This window comes from Artibeus jamaicensis, unplaced genomic scaffold, assembly GCF_021234435.1.
Source record: "Artibeus jamaicensis isolate MK-2021 breed Jamaican fruit bat unplaced genomic scaffold, CSHL_Jam_final contig_475, whole genome shotgun sequence".
Lineage (NCBI taxonomy): Eukaryota > Metazoa > Chordata > Mammalia > Chiroptera > Phyllostomidae > Artibeus > Artibeus jamaicensis.
In genome coordinates this window covers 7,726,051-7,738,175 of record NW_026521852.1, presented here as the reverse complement: position 1 = coordinate 7,738,175, position 12,125 = coordinate 7,726,051, and the positions used below count along the sequence as shown (strand labels likewise).

Genomic DNA, 12,125 nt, shown 5'->3' with positions numbered 1-12,125 from the left:
GTATTCTTTTAGACTTCTTTTTTTCTGGGAAGCTTTTTATTTGGCCTTCCATTTTAATCAAGAGCCTTGCTGGGTATAGTAATACCCAGCATAGTAATACTAATACTAATAGTAATACTAATCTTCGTTGCAGGTTCTGGCTTTTATTACTTGAAGTATTTCTTGCCATTCTGTTCTGACTTGGGTCATTTCCATTCAGAAATCAACTGCTAGCCTTATCAGGGTTCCCTTGTATGTTACTTCCTTTTTCTCCCTCACTGCCTTTAAGTTTCTCTCTTTGTCTTGGAATTTTGCCATGTTAATTATGATGTGTCTTGAATGGGCCTGTTTGGGTTCCTCTTGATTGGGACTGTCTGTGTTTCCTGGATTCATGTGACTTTTTGTCTCATCCAATTAAGGAATTTTTCCATCATTACTTTTCCAAATAGATTTTGTATTCCTTTCTCTTCTGGTATCCCTATTACACAGATATTGTTATGTTTTATGATGTATTGCAGTTCCCTTACCACTTGTTCATTCTTTCTGACTCTTTTTTTTTCTATTGCTCTATCTGGGAGTTTTTTCTACCTTGTCCTCTTGCTCACTCATTCAATTTTCTGTTTCATCCAGCCTGCTTGTAATTTCTTCTAATTTTTTAAAAAAATGTTAGAGTTATTGTTTATTTCTTCCTGGCTTTTGTTTATAGTTTCTATTTCCTTTTTAATGTTGAGGTAGTCCTCACTCAATTGCTTGTTGTTGTCTGTGAACTCCTTGAACATCTTTATAACCATTATTTTTAAATTCTATATCTGATAGTTTGGTTACCTCCATTTCATTTACCTCTTTTAGTGGGGAGTCTTTCATTTCTTTTGACTGCATATTCTTTTTTTGTCTTGCTATTTTAGATGACTCTTTTTGTTTTTCTGTGCTTACTGATGTTTCACTTTATTAGCTGTCTTTGTAAGGTGATCTTCTATGGTAGGAATTGCATCAAGTTCAGTGGTATGGTCTCTGATCTCCCTGACTGTATACTCTAGGTTTTCCCTTTTTTTCTGTTTGTGTGGGCTCTCTTGTTGTACTTGGGCTTCTACCTTTTGGTGGTTCTTTTATTGGTGCTTTTTCTTCTCCAGCAGGTATGCTAATGTTCTTAGCTCCCACCTATTCTTGTGTGTGATCAGTGGCAGGGGGTAGGCAAAATGGATTAAGACCACAAAAGAATATTTTATGGGGTTTAAAGTACCAAAAAGTAGAGAGGAGGTAGGAGGTTCTTTGGGTAAGTATAGTGCTAACTGTGATATTTCACCCAATTAGCCATTTTTTATAAAAAGTGAAACAGAGGTGAGACTCTTTGTTAGAGGGGAGGATGATTGTGAGCTGGATCCAGAAAACAGAGTGCTTGTGAAAGGCTAGATGATGAGATACAGTGAGATTAAAGTATAGAAAGTATAAGTAGTGTGAGAGAGAATAAAGTTAACCAGAACAATAATAATGCTCAGGGTTAAAGTGAAGTGGGCTGAGGTCACAGAAGGTTGCTGTGTAGTATGTACGATTGTATGGCACAACAATGATTTCTAATAGTACTGGAACTACAATAATATGACAAGAAATAATTGACTTGGATAAACAGAATAGAAAGTACCTGATGCAGAGTTGGCTGTTATTGGAACACAGGTGAAGTGAAAGAAGGAAAATTAAAATACAATACAGAGAGAGGATAAGGACAAACAGTCAAGGAATGCAATTACACAGGGTAATAAATTGAGGAAAACTAAACATAAAAGAGAAATGAAAAATACTAATAAAATAAAAGTGCCTAAAAATAATTGCAAGATAATAATACTCACACACAATAAAATGCCAGCTCTGTGGAATAGCAAAGTGACATTTGTCACAATAAAATGCCAGCTCTGTGGAATAGCAAAGTGACATTTGTCTCAGTTTCCTGGTTTTGGGGGTTAGCCTTGTGCTCCCCCTTTTGATCTGTCTCCGGACCTTTTGTAACGACATGTCTTATTTTCCCACTTTGAAGAAGAAGAAAAAAAAAGAAAACCTCCTAAAAAGGGGGAGTTGGGAAGAGAGAGGATCCAAAAAGAAAAATAAAAGAACATGATAAGCCTCCTGCTGACTTTAAATCTGTTCAGTGATTTCTACTTGTCTTCCTACATGCTACGGGAAGAGTGTGCTGGGATTAACTTTTCTCCCTTTCTTTGGTTCAGAGAAGATGGGGACCAGGTTTGGGTCACACCATTCACAGTTTCTCAGGCTTCTGGCCCAGGTTTTCCATGAACTGCCAGGCTCAATTCAGCCACTCAGTTGCTCACAACATGAGTCACTCTCTGGCGTGAAGCCCAAGACTAGTGGGGTGCATGGTTTCCCTTATTACTGTCTTTGTGTGCACAGTGCTAGAGCTGCAGGTGAACAGTTCCCCTCCTCCACTTACTCTGGGTGTGCTCAGGGCAAGACAGGCAGGGTGCAAGGTTTGGCTTGGCTACTGTCTTTGGGTATGGAGTGTGAGACTAGTGCGGTGCACGGTTCCCCTCTGCCACTCATTCTGGGTGAGTGCAGCTGAATTCTCCCTTAGGGCGTGCTAGCCACTGCTAGAGTTCCTTACAAAGCAGCTGCCTACTGTTCTTAATAAGTACACCACATAACCCCACTTTTTCTACCAGTCTGGACACTATCCAAGTCAGGGCCTGACATGTCCCAACTTTTCCCTTCTCTAGGTGTCGCTGGCACCCCAATTTTTTTGGTTCCAGTGTCTATAGTTTTAGCAGGTGTGTACCGCCTTTGTGTCTCTCACTTTGTCTCTACTTCCCCCAGTGCACTCTGGTCCCTCCTAGTACCAGGCTGCCATCCTTGCTGTGGTAGGGGAGGGAGCTGGTACTCTAACTGTCCTCCCAATATCCTCCAACAGGTGCTGGTCCAAGGGTCACAGCAGCTTGGTCTTGGTGCAGATCCCAGGGATCTTTCCATCCTAGTACACTCTCCTCACTGTCTCTTTCTCAATGTCCTCTGCAATTTTTTGCCTGCAAACTTCATGTAAGCTGGGATCTGGTTGGTTGTTCACTCTGTTCCTCAGAAGATTGGTTAGGTGTTCCAGCTGGGCAAAAGGAGAACTGGGCTCCATTCCCACCTACTTTCCCACCATCTTCTGGAACTTCCCCTGTTACCTTTTGAAAACTCAGTTTTTACATAGCCTTTTGTGCCTTTTTTTTCACTCTGGCTCTGATTTGCTTTACTGATTGCTTCTTCACATTGGACTTCTTGTGTGGTTTCTGTGTGAAGTAGTATTTCTCAATCTCTGGTACTGATTATTCACTGTCAGATTCTGTTCAAGAATCCCAAACAAACAAAAATCACAAATGTGTTGGACTCCATAGTCTCTGTGGACCTTCCCAGGTTATGTTAATTCTTCAGACATCAATTTCAGATGAATTAGACTGTCTTAGCCTGGGACTGTGGTAACTCTTCTCTGTAGCAGGGACAGTTTCTGTGGCTTCACTGGATATTTTGTGAGGGGAATGTAAAACCAAGATGGTAGCAGCAAGCTTAGTTATTAATTTTATTCCCTTGTGGTCAGAAAACATATATAATTTTAATATTTTAAATTCTACTGAGATCTGTTTTATGTCCAGTATGTAGCCAATTTTTATGTATGTTCCACGTGTACTTGAGAAGAATTATATTCTGTTGTGGTTGGGTGATCTGATCTAAAAATATCAATTAATACGTTACTTGATATTGTTCTTCAAATCTTCTATATACTTTCTAACATTTTTGTCAATTTACGCTGTTATTTACTGAGATAGAACAGTTGACATCTTTAACTATAAATATGGATTTATCTATTTTACTTTCATTTATTGGTTTTTATTTATGTATTTTGAAGTTCTATTAAGTTCATACATATTTAAGATCTTTTCTTGATGAATTGGCTCATCATTATTAAACTCCCCATTTTATTTATTTTTCTAATTATTTTTATTGTAGTCAAATGTATTTAACAAAATTTATCATTTTATCTATATATTTTAGTAATATAAAATATATTTATAATGTTGTACAACCATCATTCATTTCCATAGGTCTCTTCACCTGATAAACAGAAACTGTACCTTTTAAATATTAACTCTCCATTCCCCCTTCCCTTCCCCTGTCTCTATAATTTTGTCTCTATCTGTCTCTATAATTTTGACCTTCTAAATGCTTCATATAAGTGGAATAATACAGTATTGCCTTTCATGATTGGCTTCATTTTTCATAATGTCCCCAAGGTTCACACATTTTGTAGCATATATAAAAATTTTCTTTCTATTAAGACACAGTAATATTCCACTGAAGGTATGTACCACATTTTGGTTACCTACTCATCCACTGATTGACACTTAGATTGTTTCCACATTTTAGCTATTGTGAAGAATGCTGCTATGAACATGGATGTGCAAATACATCTTCAAGACTCTGCTTTCAATACTTTTGGCAAAGGCCTGTTTCTTTTTAAACATTTTATTGTTTATGCTATCATAGTTATCCCAGTTTTCACCCTTTGACTCCCTCTAACTAGCCCCCCAGAAATTAACCCATACCTTTGTAGTCAATATTGGACAGAGAAGGTAAAAGTATACAATGGACTAAAGACAGTTTATTCAATAAATGATGTTTAGGGGATCCAAGGTGGTAGCAGACTATCTGGTAGCTCTGTCCACTTGCTCTCAGGCACAAAATGGTCAGCCAAAACATAGAGCAGTCAACTTCAGAATCCAGTGGAGAGTGAGTGACAGCATCTGTGAGTGAACACATATGTTGCTGACAGTGCAGAAAGTGCACAGCAGTAGTCAAGAATCTGCTGTATGCAGGGCACCTGGCATCCATTGGCCAAAGCTTTCCAGCTGGATCTGCCATCACATCACAGCCAAGCACTTCTGGCTGCATAGAGTTGTGGTAGTGGTAGCTGTAGATTGACTCCAGAGTCATGAGTTCTCAGGGTGGAAAGAGAAGTTATGGGAGCTGTGGGCTCCAGAAACAGTGCAGCAATAGCAGACCCACCTTAGGCTGAAGATCTCTGGAGGGAACAGGGTCACCACTCTGCCACCGCCCTGTGTTATAGTATAGCTGCAGGACTCTTCTCAACACCATCTGGGGAAGATCCAGAAAAAAACTTTATCTAAAACTATCAGAAGCTCTGAAAAGTGGTGGCCAGCCCTGACCATGAGAGACTCTGAATTTTGGGGTCAGGGGGTGTGTGGAGAACAGGTCCCCCCAGAGACTGGTGTTATGGTGTGGGTGCCACAAAGAGTCTTTTAAAAGGGGAGCTGAAGCAAGACCCAAGATTTGCAAGTGACCTGGGGCTCATGTACATGTGTGAGCAGATATAGTGCCTCTGATAACCAAAAACTCAGAGGGATAGAGTCACACCGAAGGCTCTGTAGGGTCTAACCCAGCATGGTTCACAAGCAGAAGCTGTTCAGAGTGGGGAACTCAGATCCAAACCTCCCATGAGAGAGTGGCAGGCCTGGAACTATAAGGGAGTATCTGAACATCTGAGATTTACTGTAGTCAACCAGATCCCCTCACAGACATGAAAGCCCAACTCCCACTTGCAGGATTACAGGTTCTTCAGATCAGTGAGGTCAGGCTCAGGAGTCTGCTTCTGAGTGAATTTACTCAGAGGACAGAATAAAAGGTTCTAAAAGGGCCTTTTGCTGGACACCACAGACTGCACATTTCCTTGGGCCCTGATCTACTAAACCCAGCAGAGCAGAGATAATAGAAACAGGTACAACAAGTTGCTATCTTCTATGTTCCATAGCTGTTTAATATTCATTTCTTATTATTCTTCAAGCTTGTGCCTAATATGTCACCAGGTTTTATATTATAGTTTATTTCAAATTCCATATTTTGTGCTCTCCTTTTCCTACTCCATTTTACCTTCTTTTTTTCCTCTTCTTATTTTGTTTTAAATTCTATTTTCTCTCTTGCAGAACCAAGATGGTGGCAGGAAGCTTAGTTTTAATGTTATTCACTTATTCCTATTTTGCACTCTTACTATTTCTCCCCCCTCCAGCCTCTCAAAACCATTTGCAATCATTAGTCATCTCACATTTTTTTAATTTCATTCTTAAAATACCCTTATTCTCCCTCTACCATTATCAATTTTTGTTCATTGGTTGTGGATAAAATGTTTGTTGTTGCTTTTCTTCAATATTATTTCTAAGTAGTCATTATTTTTTAATTTCAAATCTCAAATTTTACCTTACACCATTTTGCATTCATCTTGCCACTTCCTTTTTTATTTTAAATATTATACCTTCCCTGACTTAGCCTGGTTTTCATTCCTCACTCTTAGCATTTCACTTCCTTCTATCCTCTCAAAATTACTTTTTTATCCTCTAGACATCTTGTAAGCATTTTTCTTTCTTTTTTTCACTCTTATTTCCATTCTACCTAAATAAATCTTTACTCATTTGTTGTTAACATGGTTGTGGTGGATCTTTTACTCCAATTAGGTCCCTATTATGTTTTATATATATTATTTTTGTTGTATTCTTTTGCTAGACTTATACACATTTATCTATCTATCTATCTATCTATCTATCTGTTTATTTAAAATGTCAGTTTAAACCTAATAGTACACTTTCTCCCTTCACTTACTCCATTCCACCTTCCCACCTCCTTTTTTTATTTATGATGTAAATTTTATTTTCTTCCTTTGCCTTGTCTCTATTTCCTACTCTTATTAATACTACATCCTCTACCCTCATAAAATCACTTTTCTTCTAGGTAGTGATCTCATATGCTTTTCCATTCTTATAATATTCTTACTTTTATTACACCTCTATCAATATTGGCTCATTTGGTGTTCATAGTGTGGTTATGGGTGGGGGGTATTTTTGCAGGTGTTGGTGTGTTTCCTGGGTTTTTGGTTTTGTTTTGACAGCACTTGTACAAGAGCATAGAAGACATTGTGGCTGGAGTGACCATCAGTCAGGCAGCTTGAGTGATGTACCTACCTAAGAATGACCCAACAACTAAAAATCAATTATAATCAGAGAGCTCACATACACAGCATAAAGGGTATCACATACACAGCATAAAGTTATACCCAGTAACTAAGCTCAGGAGATCAAGGATATTACACCACTGAGTCTCACAGGTCTCATACCACAGGAGATCATACAACAAAGCCAGTTGTTAACTTATTACTTAATATGCAGTAACAAACAAGAAGAGTCACCAGAAATGGGGAGACAAAGAAATTACTTTCCAATCTAAAAGAAAGGAGGAATCCCCAGAAAAACTCCCAAATGAAACTGAGGCAAGGAAACTATCAGACATTGAGTTAAAAATAATAATAGTTATAGGATGCTCAGCTCAGTGAGAACTAAAAGGAACTTAAAGGAAGCCAAAAAGAAGTTGTTGCAAAGCACAACATCATGAAAAAGAACATATCAACAAAAGCCAAGTGAAAGTAAAAAAACACAATATCTGAAATGAAGAACACAGTCAAAGGAATTAAGACAGGCTAGAAGAAGCAGAGAATTGAATCAATGAGTTGGAGGACAAGGTAGAAAAAAATCCCATGGAGAGCAACAAAGTAAAAAAAAAACACTCAAAAGGAATAAAGAGAAATTAAAGAAGCGATTGCAGGATAACATAAAACATAATAATACCATATAATAGGGATACCAAAAGGAGAAGAAGAGCAAGGCATCTAAAACCTGTTTGAAAAAGTAATGTCAAAAAACATCCCTAACATAATGAGAGAAAAAGAAAAGCAATTTCAGGAAACAGAGAATATCCCAATGAAGATGAACCTGAGGGCCCCACTCTAAGACCCATCATAATTAAAATGGTAAAATTCAGGACAAAGAGAGAATCTTAACGGCAGCAAGGGAGAAACAGATAGAAGGAGACCTGACAAGGCTATCAGCTGATTTCTCAACAGAAACACTACAATCAAGAAGGGAATGGCAAGAAATATTCCAAGTATCCCCTGCTGGGATTATACCCTAAGAATCTTGAAACACCAATTCAAAAGAACCAATGATCAGAATGTTCATAGCAGTGTTATTTACAGTAGTCAAGTGCTGGAAACAGCCTAAGTGCCCATCAATAAATGAGTGGATTAAAAAATTGTGGTACACATAAACAAAAACAAAGACAAAAATTACATGATTATACCAATAGATGTGGAAAAAGCTTTTGATAAGGCACAACACCTATTTATGATAAAAACTCTCAGCAAAGTGGGAATAGAGAGAGCATTCCTCAATATAATAAAGGCCATATATGACAGATAAACAGCCAACATCATACTCAATGGGCAAAAACTAAAATCTTTTTCCCTAATAATTTATCTATCTATCTACCTATCTATCTATCTATCTATTTATTTACTTATTTAAAATGTTGGTTTTAAACCTAATAGTATACTTTCCCCCTTCACTTACTCCATTCCACTTTACCACCTCCCTTTTTTATTTATGATGTAAATTTTATTTTCTTTCTCTTTTTGTCTTGTCTCTATTCCCTACTCTTATTAATACTACACCCTCTACCCTCATAAAATCACTTTTCGTCCAGGTAGTGATCTCATATGCTTTTCACTAAGCTTGTTCTTGTCAGGAACAAGACAAGGATGTCCACTTTCACCACTTCTATTCAATATAGTATTGGAAGTTTTAGCCACAGCGATCAGACAAGAAAAGGAAATAAAAGGCATCCAAATTGGAAAGGAGGAAACAAAACTGTCATTGTTTGCAGAAGACATGGTAGTGTACACGGAAAATTTTATAGACTCTACCCAAAAACTGCTCAATCTAATAAATCAATTTAGCAAAACATCAGGTTACAAAGTCAAGATTCATAAATCAAAGGCATTTCTGTATACCAACAATGAAACAGCAGAAGCAGAAATCAAGTAAAAAACACCATTCTATACAGCAAAAAGAAAAATAAAATATCTGAGAGTAAACCTAACCAAGGAGCTAAAAGACCTGTATGCAGAAAACTACACAAACCTAAAGAAAGAAATCAAGGAAGACACAAACAAATGGAAACATATACCGTATTCATGGATTGGAAGAACTAACATCATCAAAATGTTCATACTACCCAAAGCAATTTACAGATTCAGTGCAATACCTATTAAAGAACCAATGGCATATTTCACAGACATAGAACAAACACTTCAAAAATTTATATGGAACCATAAATGACCCCGAATAGCAGCTGCAATTTTGGGAAAGAAGAACAAAGTAGGAGGGATCACAATACCTGATACCAAACTGTATTACAAAGCCAGTGTAATCAAAACAGCCTGGTACTGGCATAAAAACAGGCACATATACCAATGGAACTGAACAGAGAGCCCGGAAATAAACCCAAATCTCTACAGCCAATTAATATTCGACAAAGGGGGCAGCAACATAAAATGAACTAAAAATAGCCTCTTCAACAAATGGTGTTGGGAGAACTGGACAGCTACATGCAAAAAATAAATAAATAAATAAAAGTCAAGCACCAACTTACACCATACACCAAAATAAATTCTAGGTGGACAAAAGACTTAAATATAAGCCGGGACACCATTAAAGTCCTAAAGGAGAACATTGGCAAGAACATCTCAGATATTTCACACAGCAACATTTTTACTGATATGTCCCCTAAGCAAGGGACACAAAGGAAAGAATAAACAAATGGGATCTCATCAAAACAAAAAGCCTCTGCACAGCTAAAGAAAACAGCATTAAAATGAACAGAAAACCAACTGTATAGGAAAAGATATTTTCCAATGATACCTCAGGCAAGGGTTTAATCTCCAAAATATATAAAGAACTCACATGACTCTACTCCAGGAAGAAAAAAAAAACAATTTGAAAATGGGAAAAGGATTTGAACAGACACTTCCCCAAGGAGGACATATAGAGGGTCCAGAGATATATGAAAAGGTGCTCATTGTTGGAAGCCATCAGAGAGACACAAATTAAAACCACAGTGAGATACCACTTCACACCAGTCAGAATCATCATCATAAACAAAGCAACAAACAACAAGTGTTGGAGAGGTTGTGGTGAAAAGGGAACCCTAGTGCACTGTTGGTGGGATTATAGCTGGTGAGACCAGTATGGAAAAGAGTATACAATTACCTCAGCAAACTCAAAATGGAACTTCTTTTTGACCCAGCAAGTTCACTGCCATGATTTTATCCTAAGATCTTCAAAACACCAATTCGAATGATCCTATGCACCCCAATGTTCATAGCAGCACAATTTTCACTAGCTAAGTGCTGGAAGCAACCTAACTAAGTTCCCATCATTAAATGAATTGATCAAAAATTTATGGTACATTTACACAATGGAATTATATGCAGAAGAAAGAAGGAAGGAACTCCTACCCTTTGAGACAGCATTGATGGAACTGGAGAGCATTATGCTAAGTGAAATAAGCCAGGCATTGAAAGACAAATACCATATGATCTCACCTTTAACAGGAATCTAATCAACAAAAGAACAAGCAAGCAATGTCAGAACCAAAGACATTGAAATTCGGAACAGGCTGACAGTGACCAGAGGGGAGAGGGAAAGGGATTATAGAGGAAAAGAGTGAAGGGTTTGCATGAACAACTATAAAGGACAGATGGATAATAACAAGGTAGAGTGAAAACAAGGGAGGGAGGTGAGGAGGCCTCAGGGGTGGGTGGAAAAGGCAGAAAATGTACTTGAACAGCAAGAAAAAATGTTTAAAAAATTAAATAAATAATGGAAAGTCATAATAAAAATAAAATAAAAACATACAACAAAATTTTTTTCTGTGAAAGAATACTTGTAGTGACTGTAATGGGACATAGGTAGTCCTCTGGGAACACTCAGGAAAATCTTTTGGAAAATCTGAGTAGCTAGTATGATGTGAATCTTCTCTAAAGAGTACAAATCTAGGCTGCAGAAGATTTGGAGAAGTTAAGGCTGCAAGCCAAATCACAGATGGAGTAACATGATTAAGACAATTGCCTTTTGTCACTATGAGCTTGATACTTGGTAGTATTCTCTCTATCCTGAAGAATATGAATGACTTAGGTGTTTCTATATGTGTGAATTCTGTTTAACATATATGAAGAGTCAAATGATACATTTCCAATACATGACTAACCATGTGTGGAAACACCCACCCAGTGATGAGACATGCTGCAGGTTTAATATTGGTGTTTGAAGTAGATGGCAAGAAAAACAAGATACACTGCCCAAACCTGTGCCTGTTGGCCAAGCTTTTTCTGGACCACAAGACTAATTATGATGTAGAGCCCTTTCTGTTCGATGTTATGACAGAAGTGGGCAGCATTGGCTGTCACCTGATTGGCTATTTTTTCAAGGAGAAAAATTCAGTCTTCAACTCTACTGTATCCTGTATCCTTACCATGCCTCCATACATGAGACAGGGCTATATCAAGATGCTCATTGATTTCAGTTATTTGCTTTCCCAAGTGGAAGAAAAAGTTGACTCCCCAAAATGTCCACTCTCAAACCTGGGGCTCATAAGCTATCACAGTTACTGGAAAGAAGTTCTTCATTACCTGCATAATTTCCAAGGCAAAGTGATTTCTATCAAAGAAATTATCCAGGAGATAGCTGTGAATCTTGTAGACATTGTCAGCACTCTGCAAGACCATCAGATGCTCAAGTATTGGAAAGGAAAACACCTAGTTTTAGAGACAGGACCTGACCGATGAGTAAATAGCCAAAGAGGCCAAGAGATCCAACTACAATAATACCATGGGTCCAAGCTGTTTAAAATGGACCCTTCCCAAGGGTACTTAAAGTGACTTCTTAGTCTGAGCTAGAGAAACCCCACAGTAGGAATCTGTACCCTAGGGATCTGTCTGTCATTTCTGCTGCTCTTGTGATTGGCAAGTACACTATACTTTGAAATAGTCATCCTCCTAAGGACTGTCCTGGCTCCAACCTTCATATAAACTACAGATGCTGTTTCTGAGGAACTGTTGTTTCAGCCTCAGTAAGGTTGGCCAGAGGGGATCATGCATCAGTGTACATGTGATGACCTTCATGTATAATGCAGATGCTTGTTCTGAGGAATGGTTGTTTCATCCCTAGTGAGGTTGCCAAGATGGAATTATACTTGAGTGCAGCTCC

General features: G+C 37.9%; 1 pseudogene; it reads left to right on the top strand.

The window, feature by feature from the left end:
- The first annotated feature begins 10,817 nt into the window (after window positions 1-10,817).
- Window positions 10,818-11,828, top strand: LOC119043142 (histone acetyltransferase KAT7-like; annotated as a pseudogene).
- Window positions 11,829-12,125: the final 297 nt, after the last annotated feature.